We start from the raw sequence: 13,267 nt of genomic DNA, 5'->3' as shown, positions 1-13,267 counted from the left end.
AGTCACAGATTAGCGACAAATGTTTTTGTGGATTTTCTCGCCATGGATCTATATGTTTAGCACAAGCGGGAGACCTCTCCGGCACTGTAGGCACGTCACAGGCGCAAATATAAGTCCTCTAGTGTTTTATATCTACGAACCAAATCAACAAAGAGACGTATACTGTAGCAATTGTTTGTTATGTGTTGCTCCAGGGATATGTTAATGCGCAACACCTCGGATACCTAACCAGGCTGAAAGTCACCCAATATAAAGAAATAAAAGTTATACACCTGTTCGAGTGGAAACAAGACAAGTCTAATTTTACTGTGAGCGAGGAGTAGACATAGACATAGAGCACCACCCAGTGGTGGAATATGTGCACTTGCTCTGCATCAATCTATTATCTGGGATCGACATGTTCCGATGTGATGTGCATGGGAACCAATCAGGTGTGAGTGTTCACCAACTGACTTTGATGGGCGAGTTTGACAGATAGAATACATTTGTGAAGCAGGTCAACACAGGACTATGATAGCCCAGCTAATCTTTACACGATCAAAAAGTCATGGAGTATAAAGTCTAGATATACATACATATATAATCTATATTTTATACATATATTTTTTAATTTATATATATAACTAAAACACTGGTGTTGGAGGACATTAGGGTCAGCAAGGCTTCATACTTTACAAGCACGTGTGACAGATGAGAGGACACAAAACATTTAAGGCATTTAAAAACTATTAAAAGGACCTTAACCTCAATCCTGAAACAAATGCAACATGTAAATTGCGTACTTTCTTATTAAATTAAGTTTCTAAGACTGTAATTGAGATTGTTTCAAAGAAGGTGGTGTAAATCTGTTTATGATCCAAATCAGAGTCCATATAAACAGCACCAAAAGTTGGAGCTTTGTGTGCATGTCTGATACGTAATTCACAAGCTGACCATTCAATCATTGCTTTGAATAAATCTGCGGGGGCAAACAGCTCAGAACTGTTTTCTGAAGGGGAACACACATGCGCAAACAACCACACACCCACACACCCACACACCCACGCACATGCACAAAGCTATTTTTGAAAAACTAAATTTCACTTACAATTCTTGGAATGACCGGCAGCTGAAGTTGGTGTTGCCGAGCCCAATTAAAAACTCTGCATTGATGAAGGGCAGAAGTGGAACCATCTTCAGGGAGAACCAAAGCCTAACGAATCCCGGGTCACTGAGATTACCCTGACGGAGGCTATTCAGGTCTCCAAACACATCCAGAACATTGAGAGCAGAGTCATTGGCAGTCTGTGATCAAAGAAAGTTACAATTAGCCATTGAATGAGCATCCTTTCAATCTTAATTTAAGCTTTAGCAATCTTTAATTTCCTATAACCATATACAAAAATGTAAATTATGTTTTTGATAATGAATTATTGAAGTAGATACCCAATAGGGTAGGGATGGGCAGCGCTGATCATGGTAAAAATAAAATCTTATTTCAGTGCCAAATTTGTTGTTTTTTAAAATCATGTATGAGAGCTGGAGCCATTAGTTTGGCCTTGAGTAATGATGTCCATGGCCCTGATAAAGAGAGACGGGTGCTTGATGTGACATGTGGGCTGTCAGTTGTGTATGTCTGTTGTGTTGGGTACACCATTGGGTCTGTATAATTTGCTGATATATATCATTAAACTGTTGTTTCTTCAAATATGTAGGTATTTGAATAATTTACCAGGTCTAAGAAGACTTGGAAAGTCGACTGTATGATGTGCTGGAGGTTTTGTTCCAACTCCCGGGACCTGTCCTCTGAGAAGTTTGCATTTTTTGCCCTTTTACAGGCGAGTTCCCCAGCCAGTACGTCCACTGCCGTAGAAATCTAAAGAGAATATGGACAGAAATGAAGAGGCATCCGTGTTGATGACGGCAAGTTAACAGAAGGTGGTGTCATTGATCAAAAGTTACTTGGTGGCAGGCTTTAAATAGTTGCACTGTTAATTGCTTTGTTGTATTTATGGCTTATGTGAAGGCTTACTGTTTGACTGGCATCTCGAAGTTTTACGGCTTGGCAGGGTTCCTGGTAGTCATTGTTCAAAGTCGTTGTGCTTAAAAAGTAACATGGAGACACAATTAATCATTGAACAATTACGTTAGATTAGTCCATTGATGTGTTTGCTGACAAATAATGTCTCACCCATTTTCAGATGAAGAAAAGCCTTGTCCTGAAAGTGTGATAGATAGTTAGAATCAAGCACATTCGGCAGCCCAAATTTTTTTTACTCTTGAAAAACCTTCTGCTGAAGATGTGTTTGTCCTTACCTCGTGTTATGTTTGGCTGTAATACAAATTCAAGGGCAACAATATTAAACATTTGTTCCAAATGTGTGATTAGAATTGCAAAAACAACAGCAACAAACAAAATGAACTTACTATTGCAGAGACCAGAGTGGATATGCATACTGAGGGAATGAAAGAAAAGTTCATGGTTGTCGTTTCAACAAAGATAAAAATGTTGTAAAGGAAAAACAGTAGGGTTCTTTTCTTTAGATTTTGGACAATACTTACTGATTCCGGCAACAGAGAGAAGCAGAGCCTTCTCTGAAGTTTCCGCACCACGCATCTTGCAATCGCAACTCAGTTCACCTCTTCATTTGTGCACTTTGGTTGGTATTATATGAATACAGTTGTGAACTTAAATGAACAAGGAGATTGGGTAATACTGGAAGAAAGGGAAGACAAACATTGAAGAAGTTTTAATGTCTCAGGCAACACTACATTATAACTACAATACATATTTTAAATAAATCAATGACAAAATGACCACATACACGTTATTTTCTCTTTCCTTCAAAAGGACATTTGAGCTTATACTTATATCCAAAGATCTAAACTATGTTACAGACAAAGTCAATAAAGCCATTCCAGTATTCCAGCATACAAAAAGCAATGTTAAAGCAGATTTGTCTTTCTGGAATCCTTTTTGCACAGAAAATAACAAAGAAGCACATACTGCACCTGCAGGTTGAGCACACCTTGTGCACTCCTTTGCTCTGTCAAGAGTAAAGTGACTGTTGTGAATGGAGACGAAACAGGTATACACAGGGTGGAGCACACCTCACAAATCAAAATGACAACAAAAAAAATCCCCAACTCAGATACATAATCTTTTTATGATTAGGTTAAATGTATTGTTTCTAATAGAAAACTTAAGAGTGAAACGGCATAGCGATTTACAATAATAATCACTGTATTACTTGCATTATCACATATTACCATTGTAAATGTTATAGTTTTTTTTTTATGGTAATGTGTATGTTTTCTTTTCTGATTAGGCAGCACGTTGTGAATAGCTGTATAATAGTCAGAAATATTACATTTACAAATAACATAAGTAATCACAAATACAAAGATTTGTGATTGCACATGAGTGCAAATCATTTGTGGTTATGTTCACACAGCATTGTATATACGTATAGACAGGATTTGTAGTTCATTGATATTCAACTTATTCCATATGACAAATTATAGTCTCCATACTTGAAAAAAGAAAGAGTGATGAGTCATGGTGAAGGCTGATCGGCAACATTTTTTGTTTAGGGCAGCTTCACAAGATTGTTATGGATTAAAGAATCGGGGTGGCCATGACAAAGTCTAATAAACACATACTTCTTTAATTAAAAAGAAAAAAAAAACAATAAGTTGGTGTTGCTATTTTGCTTGACATTACAACTTCAGCCTTCCAAATAAATCTGCCTCTTGAAAGGCCTGTGACATTTTCCCATTTGAGGAACTACTGCTAACTCCTGTTGACTGCCTTCAAACACGTTCATCATGTCTCTTTCCGTCTTTCTACTGTCCTTTCTTTCTTCCGTTTGTACGATCCCCTCCCATTTTCACATGCCAAATAATTTACAACACCGTTTATAGAGATCTTGTTGACTCACATGGACATTAGAGCATTTTAAAGCTCTTTGCTTCATATAAGGAATGGTTTCAGTGACATGACTGGCAACGAGTGTGATTGCTGTTAAACAGCTGAATCACTATTAAGTTCAAATCCATTCTACTCTAGTTATGTCGCATAATTTTGTCTCTGCTACATTTTTCAGTTTATTAATTGCAAAACAATTTGAAAAAAGTATATTCTTTCAGCTTTACAAATATGTGCCATGTTATGTTGGTCTATTCCAAGAAATCCCAGTAAAGTCCATTTACTATTTGTGGTTGTAATGACAAAATTCTATGAATACTTTTGCAAGCCACTGTTTTTCACAGACCATCCTTTACTGCTCCATTTCAATTAACCTTTTCTTCTTCAAATACATGAATGTCTCTCTCTTCCTCCAGAGCAGGCGGGGGAGATTAAATATAAAAATAATGTACTTTTAGAACATTTCACATTGCTGGAAACATTGGAATTGCCTGGGATACGATATGGCCTTTGGTTTGGTGTAGCATCATTTTGTGGTTTTATCTCCACAGGTACAGTAAATATATAGAGTTGCAATTGGTGGTAGTATCCAACAACACTGAGCAACCGAGCAAATGCCATCAAATTGTATATGATGTATCTCTTTCACAAGATAAAACCCACTTTGATATAAATGCTGCATTCATTTGAAGCCATGTTCAGCTACAGTATCTGCTGTTAGATGTTTATGTAAAAGGGAAAATAATTATACCAATTTAGTTGAAATAAACTAATGTTAATCACCAGTTTTGTCTTTTCAGTGGCAGCAAAATCAAGACGTGATTCACATGTCATTCATAAGCAAACACACCTTTCAGCAATCCACATACTGTACAGCAGTGCCATCTGAGGCATGTCATCACCCTGACACACCCTCAAACCAAACGTGACAGCAGACCAGACTCTCAGAGTTCCCTGACAATCAATTGAAGATATGCAGCAAAGTGTTATGATCCTAAATTCATCTGGTGTATTTCCAACACACCATACAGCTGTCTGTCTTGTGATGCTGTGCTATTCAGGGCTAATCGAACATTTACACACACACACACACACACACACACACACACACACACACACACACACACACACACACACACACACACACGCACACACACACACACACACACACACACACACACACGCACACACACTGTGAGTTGACTCTTTTTGACCAGATCATGATGCTTGTACCAATTGGAGGTTTGCCTTTTCAGGGGCCAATGTTTGTACCACTTACATTTGAACAGCGGGTATCAGAACATAGTTATTTGATGTATTTAAAGGGTTCATAATATATTTTAAATTGATTGTTTTCACGAGTGTTAACATGTGTACTATGCATATCACGAAAGACTGGCTGAAATGTGATAATTTGTGTTGGCTAAAATATCAGGATTTAACTCTATGGCCATGCTAAGATAAGAGAACTGTATTTAGATTTAGAGTATAAACCTGTGTTGTAGGGACACCCTGAAATCCCAGAGCAAGTTTCCCTTGAAGACAGGCATCCACTCTTCAGAAAGGATTGTGGAGAGGTTTAAAGCAGGAATAACGTATCGCTTTGCACGTCTGAAGGAATACAGTGCAACCTATCATCCAGAAGTGGATGGAACAACTGCTAAGAAATCAACACATGGTCGTCCACCTCAATGACAAGAGCATTAACCAGAGAAGCAGCCCAGGGTAACTCTGGAGGATCTGCAGAGTGCCACAGCTGAGGTGGGACAATCTGTGCACAGGACAACTACCAGTCTGAACCCTGCAAATTGGGCCTATATAGGTGAGTAACAAGAAGAAAGCCATAAAATGAAGACATTAGAAGTCCTGTTTGCAGTTTGGAGAAACATGTGGAGGAAGACACTCCAGTCAGATGAGACCAGAGTGACTTGTCATAGTGCATATTTTCTGTCTTGTCTGGGCACACATTGGGTATGTCCGAAACTCCTAACTCCTTAGCTATCGACTTTCACTTAACTCTGGAAGTGTTTTGTGTAGCGGCCATAATAAGATCTGTCCGAATTCTCAATAAGCAAAGAGAAGGAGGCACGTTGCTTCCTTTTGAGCCTAGGATAGCACTGATGCATCCTTTTACTTCCACAGTTCCTTATGGTGACAACATTTAAAGTGACATCATCCATGGAGTTGAGTGAAAGTCGATAGATAAGGAGTTAAGACCACTTTTAAAAGTCAATATGTTTCATGTCACAGATCAATTTGAAATAAAAGCTTCCATGTTCAATCAGGTCAACTGCACTTGCTCTTCCAAAAAAAATGAATACTTCACACAGTCTGACAACCAGTAGTTTTACATCCCTACAATGTCATTAGCAAACTTACAAAACCAGAACTTCTGAAACTGACTCATACATTGGAATTTTAAAATGCCACACAGAAAAGAAATCCCAGTGGGACGAGGCTTCACATAGGGTATTCTAACACCAACATTATTGGGCAGGGAGGTCCACATTTGGATTTTTGACACCTTGTGAATTTCTCCTGGAACCCAAGAGTCACTATTTTACTTTTTAAAGTAAATAAGTAATAATTGTCATTAAAAGAAAAGCCTTCTCACTACCAAATAACCCATGTTTGTATAATACCATGTGGCATCGACATAAATAACACCCTACCAAATTGTTTTTTGGTCTTTCCCCACAAAATATTGTCTCGTCTTCTTTCTGTCAGGATGGTTGGTATTAAAAAAAACCCCAACATTTAAAAAAATGATTTTGCAACACATACGGAACAGCGATGAGCATCAACAGACAAGTGACATGGACACGAATGTGGATGACAGACATATGCACACACATAGGGAGTGGGGAGGTGTTGAGGTATAGGAGATAATAATCAATAGCAATCAACAGCAGTCAAGAACTTTCCATTTAGTGCACGTTTTAACCTCATTTTATGTTTGACAATGATGGAGTTCCATCTTTGAAACTACCTTTAGTGTTTTCAACTTCTATTTATATGTTTTAAATGTAAATGGGTTAAACATCATGATTTACAGAGGTCCAAACCCTGCTTTGGTTAATTGCCCAGACCTCACCTCCTTTGTTGAACAACTCAACACCTTCTTCACCTAGTTTGACAGCAGCAACACACGTCAACACACTGTTTCCGTTTAACATTTCCTTTATGTCGGTACTTGTGTCTTATGTGGGTTTTAAATGTGGGTTGTTTTTCATAGTGTGCGGCCTTATTAAAGAAACATTCCTGTCACTGCTTAAGGCAGACGATAAAGTTTAACTTATCTTAGGTGCAGCTCTGAGTGTGGAAGGAGGAAGGAGTGACAGTTTTTTTGTAATGCAGACGCAGGTGCAGGCACATAGGTAGCCTATAGAAACTAGCTTTTATTAGAATGTGTGGGTTTTTTTTTCAAGAAACTTAACCACAGACAATATATTTTTTGTTTGTTTAAATAAATTGTGCACCTTTATTTGTAACTTGGAAAATCGTTCCTAATTAGATTGTTTTGGAAAGAAAGAATAGTCACAACAAAGAGTTTATTAAAGCCAGTTGATATCGCGACGATCAAGCGTTTTGTGCAAATACCAATTAACCAATCTTTGAGCCCCTTAGAGGCACGACTGCTGTAAAGTCACAAGTCCATTTATTACATTCAAGTATTTTGCTACTGGATAAATGTGATGCACTGCACCCTGAGTATGCAGTAGTATTTCAGCTGTTAATCATATTCAGAAAACAAAAAATCTTTATACATTCCCAAAACTGCTCTGGAATGCAGCCGTATTTTGGATATTAATATGCTTGGTGTGCTTGTAGCTTTTTTATTTGTAGATCGTGTTTGCATATAGTAGGGTTTCCTGGATTTACAGTTTGAACCTGTAGTTAGTTGTTTTCTGGATTTCAGATGTTATTAAATTTGCTGCTTGCTTCTTCTTCTTCTTTTTTTTTTTTACAGCATAACCCTGTTGTTCTTGGGTAATATTGGATTTTTCGGAATTTCTAGGCTTTTTCTATATTTATGTATTTTTTTTTCTTTCTGAAGCTTAATTCAGATATTTTTGTGGTGTGTGTACTGTGTACTGATCTAGTGCAGTTTCTTGTCCCTCCGTTGTGTCACGCAGAGCTTCAACATTTTGTAACGCTATGTGTTGGAACTACACCGCCCTGTGATTCATCCAACACAAATGCTGTACAGAGCCAAGGAGCCAACCCGAACCAGACCGAGCTATTAAGAAAAACGAAACTTAAGTGTGCATTAAAAGACACCATCATCTCTTTTAACATTCATTTCATCAGTCTTCAGAGGTCTATGAATATGAAATGTAATGGAGTGAAATGTACTTTGTAAGTGATCCATCTGATGTATTTATTTTTCATCAATCTTCCTATACCAGTCCAATAGGAGATTTGGTGGAAATTCATATGAAAATGCATGTCATGTTGCATACGCATATGTGACTTCTGAGTCACATACGCATATGTGACTTGTGAGTCAACCACACAGCCTTGTTTTTTTTTCTTTTGTAAGTTCCCATAACAGCGTGCATGTGTGAGTCATTCACATTGTCATATTATAAGAGGCATCAGTATTTTGTTGTTCTTGCCGAGCCTCTTGAAATCAGTAACACATCTCAATCACAGTTCACTTCTTGGGCAAAGTCAATGCTGCCATAAAAAAAATAAAATTCAAATGAATTCCCCAAAATTTGCACTTTAAGAAGTGAAAGACAAAACATTCTCTGAGTCACAGTAATTTGTATTATTTTTATTCGGTTTCAAATCCAACTCATTGTCACCAATAAGAGGGAATACAAGCCCACTACATTTTAAAACAGCTTCCTCGATATTTCATAAAAATTGTCACATTACTTTCAAAACACTGCTTTTACAAAACCGTATTTTGAGACAACAAAATAATAGCATTGAAGAGACCTCTGTGACTCTGAGCTTAACTGTAAATCTGTGGCTTGATGAATGGCAAATAACACTCGAATGCACAAAAGTATTATTACAAAATGATTCTGCATGATCATGCCATTGATCAATTGCAGTCAACCGTAATGCACTTTGAATGTTCCACTTGTTTAAATGTGTGTGGTTTGAAGAGTGATAGCTTTTCCCATGAGGTGAACACCCAACAGCCCAACAATGAACGAGAAACTTACATTCTTTTTTTGCAAGCATGCATGAACTATCTGAATGATACATGATGTTTCAACTGTTGCGCAACAGATATTCCAAAAACTTCTTCAACAAGCATTAAAATGTCTTCAACAGAGTTAAATTAGTGTCAAAGTAGTAGCTAATAGTGTGTGTTTGCAGGTGTCAGGTCCCTGACTCCACCAATTCCCTTATCCATGTATCTTCTCCACAGCTGGAGTGATTCCCAGCTGACTATGGTCAAATTCAGAGTCCATCCTGGACATTTCACCAGCCTACCACAGGGCAAACAGACAGGCACACAATCGCCTTCACAATTAAATTCAGATGAATATTTTTGGACTGCAGGGTTGAAGTCAGAGTGATCAGACAAAAGCTATACATGCACAGGGTGAACATGTAGACACAGCAGAGCAAAGGATCCCCAGTTCACGTCAACCCTGGACTCAAACTGGGGATCCTTTGCTGTGAGGTGTGAGTGCTCGTCACCTCTGCTCACTCTGTCGTCAGTATTTCCCTTTCTGTCAATCATAAACAAGTTGCTCTCAGAGAAATCCACAATGCATAGCTCACAGGGAGCTTTTCCACCCCCCAAAAAACAGGTGCTTGTTCGGGGCCAGGGCCAGATTGAGCACCAGTTCTTTGTCTTTCCACCGCCAAAATCCCGACCAATTAGAGTCTAAATGGGTGCTAAGCCAGCCCCACATTGTTGCTGGGCCAGAGCATGGCCTCACATCAGCTGGGGACGGAGTTATTGCTGCCTGGACGGAAGAGACGCTGTACCAGCATTTTTGAAATCTACAGCGAACACTGCCAAGCGTTAAATAAACAACAATGGAGCGATGAGGAGACGTAGTGTTTTATCGCTCTTTTGCCTGCATCTGAGGTGCAGGCCTAAAAGCATAGGTTGCTTGCTATTGTTAACCCTTCCTGCTCTGGTCTCCAGACCATGGTTGGAAGACACAGGGGAGACCAACTTTGGGGCTGAAGCTGTCTTCAGCTTCAGAGTTAACTCCGTCGCCTCACAGCTGGTGGAAAGCAGGACATGGGACCCCATTCCTGAGATGAACACTTGCATTTTTTTGCCAGTTACTTTATTGTACAGCTTCTTGCTCGACCCGCTGCGCAGATGCACGCTCACTCCCTCACACACACTGGTCAAGCGAGCAGCAAACACAATCACTGGTAAAGGGGCCACGCACCCACACACAGACACACTCTAATAGCAGTATGCTGCTCTTTGTATTCCACATCCTTTTCTGGCAGGTTAGATGATTTTGCTGCCTATGAGGTTTGCCAGCTTGAGGCTATGTATGCCTATGTATGCAGGCTATGTATGCAGTGACGTACAACGTTCTCGGTTCCATTAACAATGGAAAAACAACCAGTTCCAACCAAAGAACCAACCAACCAAAGAACAACCAGTTCTTTGGAGGTGCGTATTTAGGAACTGGCAATAATGCCAGCCCTGAAATAGCACCTGATTCTTATTGGTGGAAAAGCCCCAACAGTGGCCATATTAGTGCAAACTTATTTATGTGGTGAGCCATCTTTGCACATTTTGGTTTCTTTCACGCCACAATCACACTATGCAACTTAAACCATATCAAAACTACCTCTATGGGCCTTTCGTCTACTTGTGGCTGTTTATGTGCACCAGAGTGTGAATGTTGTGTTTATATTTTCTGCAGAGTCATGCTCACATTCACAAACTTGACCCACTTAGAGACTCTAATTACAGTAAACCACATGAGTACAAATACTGTACGAAAAGAAATGTTCGCCTTTTTATCTCACTGTCTGAAGTTAAATTAGAGTAAACTTCACCTGGTTTACGTCAGCTAGAATTCCTATAATTATTTCTGTTTGCTAAATGCTAAAATAATGAGAAGTAGAATTTCTTAGATAATTTGTTATTACCTTCTTTAAAGTCAAATGTTTATACACACAAAGAACAATGATGGTGTAATGGATTCTGGTAAGTTGTCATCCGAGTTATTTGGAGGCACACCTTGGAATATTTTTTTAAGGCCACACCTGAATCACGCGGTTTTCTTGTTTGACGTCATGGGAAAATGGAAAGAAATCGATCAAGATATCGGAAAGAAAATCATCCAGATGCTTAAAGCTGCCACGTTTATCATTTCAAGCAATGATAGAGGGGTTTTGTTTCCCAGAGAGGAATGTGTTTTGGACGAATGAACCCCAGAACAAAAACTGAAGACGTGGTAAAAATGCTGGCCAACGCTGGTCAGAGAGTGTTGTTATACACAGTGAAACGAATCCTTCATCGACAAGGGCTGAAAGGCTTCTCAGCGCAGAAGAAGCGTTACTCCAAACTGAACATAAAAAGCAGATTGCGGTTTGGAAATGAACACAAGGACAAAAACCTTCATTTTTGGAGACATGACTATTTCCTGATGAAAGTAGAACTGTTTGGCCGTAATGACCACCAGTACATTTGGAGGGGAAAAGAGGGAAGCTTCTAACCCTGAGAACAACATTACAACTGTGAAGCATGGGGGTGGCAGCATCTTGCTGTGGTTTTGGTTTTGTTTTGCTGCCGGAGGAACTGGTGCACTTCATGAAATAGATGGTGTGACAAGAAAAGAACATTATGTGGAAATATTCAAGCAACATCTCAAGACATCAGCCAGGAAGTTAAAGTTTGGGTCTTCCAGATGTACAATGACCCAAAGCGTACTGCCAAAAGAGTTAGCCAGTGGCCTGAAGACAACAAAGTCAGTATTGTGCAGTGGGCATCACAAAACCCTGATTTAAATCCAAAGCCAGAGGAGTGTCAAGATTGCAGCATACTATGGCAATACCAAAATTAATGTAAAATTTTCACTTCAAAGAAAGTACCAAAGACATTTGCAAAGAAATTATCTCTCATTATTATGGCATTGAGCAAATAGAAATAATTCTGGAAATACTAGCAGACCTAAAACAGCAGAAGTTTAGTCTGATTTAACTTCTGACTGTGAGGGGAAAAAAAGGATGTTTGTTTGTTTTTTTAATACAGTGTATGTAAACTTCTGTTTTCAACTGCAAATCAAGTTTAGATTGTGGAAAGAGACTGGAGTACCTGTGGGATGTGGGCACAGTAGAACCAAGATTTCAAGCAGTTATGAGATGAGCAGTGCCTCAGCCTGTAATCTAAATGAGCTACTCAGCTAATGATATCATTGTTTTCCTCAGCCACCTTTCAAGAGGAAAATTAATTCGCAACCAAGCAACTGATTGGTTGCTTTAGGCCGAAGGCAACATATCATGTATTTGGAAAATATGCTAACATGTATCATGTGCAAAAACTTCCAAACAAGCAAAAAACCCTCTTTCCTATGTTGTATTAATCCCAATCACAGGCTGGTCTTGTTTTAAGGGTACACATCATATTAAGTTCAAGCCACATTTTCAACTTAGAGTTATCATGAAAGTCCTAGTGAATTGAAAATTTGACCTCTAAAACACTCTGGCTATCGCTTCTAGGGACATTTTTATGCTAACTGGCTCAAAGGTAAAATGTTAAAACACGGCAATCTGCGAGAAAATAGCCGATAAACAGCGCTATTTTCACTGCTCGGCGGAGTGCTTCTGACAATAATAGAGTGACGTCACTGGTTGTGCACACGCCCAAGTTGTGTTTACATTATGGCGGATCAGAGTTTTGACGATGAAGAGGGCTGAATTTAACAATATTTCATCATCATCGGGCATTTCAAATCCAGTGATTGATGAAGAAGACACAGAATTGGCCATTGGTGACCCCGTTTTGAACATGTTTGAGGAAGCAGAAGACGGTTCGTCCGCGCCTCAGCAGCCGGCAGTTTTCACCGCGGCTTTGAGGCGTCCTGACTTTTGGCAGAACGACCCAGCTTCGTGGATCATGTCGAAGCGCTTTTCCGACTGCGCAGAATCACCGAAGATGAGTCCAGGTATTACTTGATCGTCTACTAGCCGCCCGAGCTAGCGGCTCCCGCCGACCGTGCTCCTTTTCTCCTCTCTCGGGTCTCTTCCATGCTCAATCTTTCGTCAAATCTCATAAAACGCTGACTATAACTTCAAAACACTGTAAAAACTTTGATATTTAAGAGGGAAACAACGCAAGCCAATATAAACACAACAGATCAAGATCTGCACAACTCTTGACGTCACGCCCACGAAGAAGGATTCCCCCGATTT

Source organism: Blennius ocellaris, assembly GCF_963422515.1.
Source record: "Blennius ocellaris genome assembly, chromosome: 17".
Taxonomy (NCBI): domain Eukaryota; kingdom Metazoa; phylum Chordata; class Actinopteri; order Blenniiformes; family Blenniidae; genus Blennius; species Blennius ocellaris.
Note: the sequence above shows the minus strand (reverse complement) of the source record.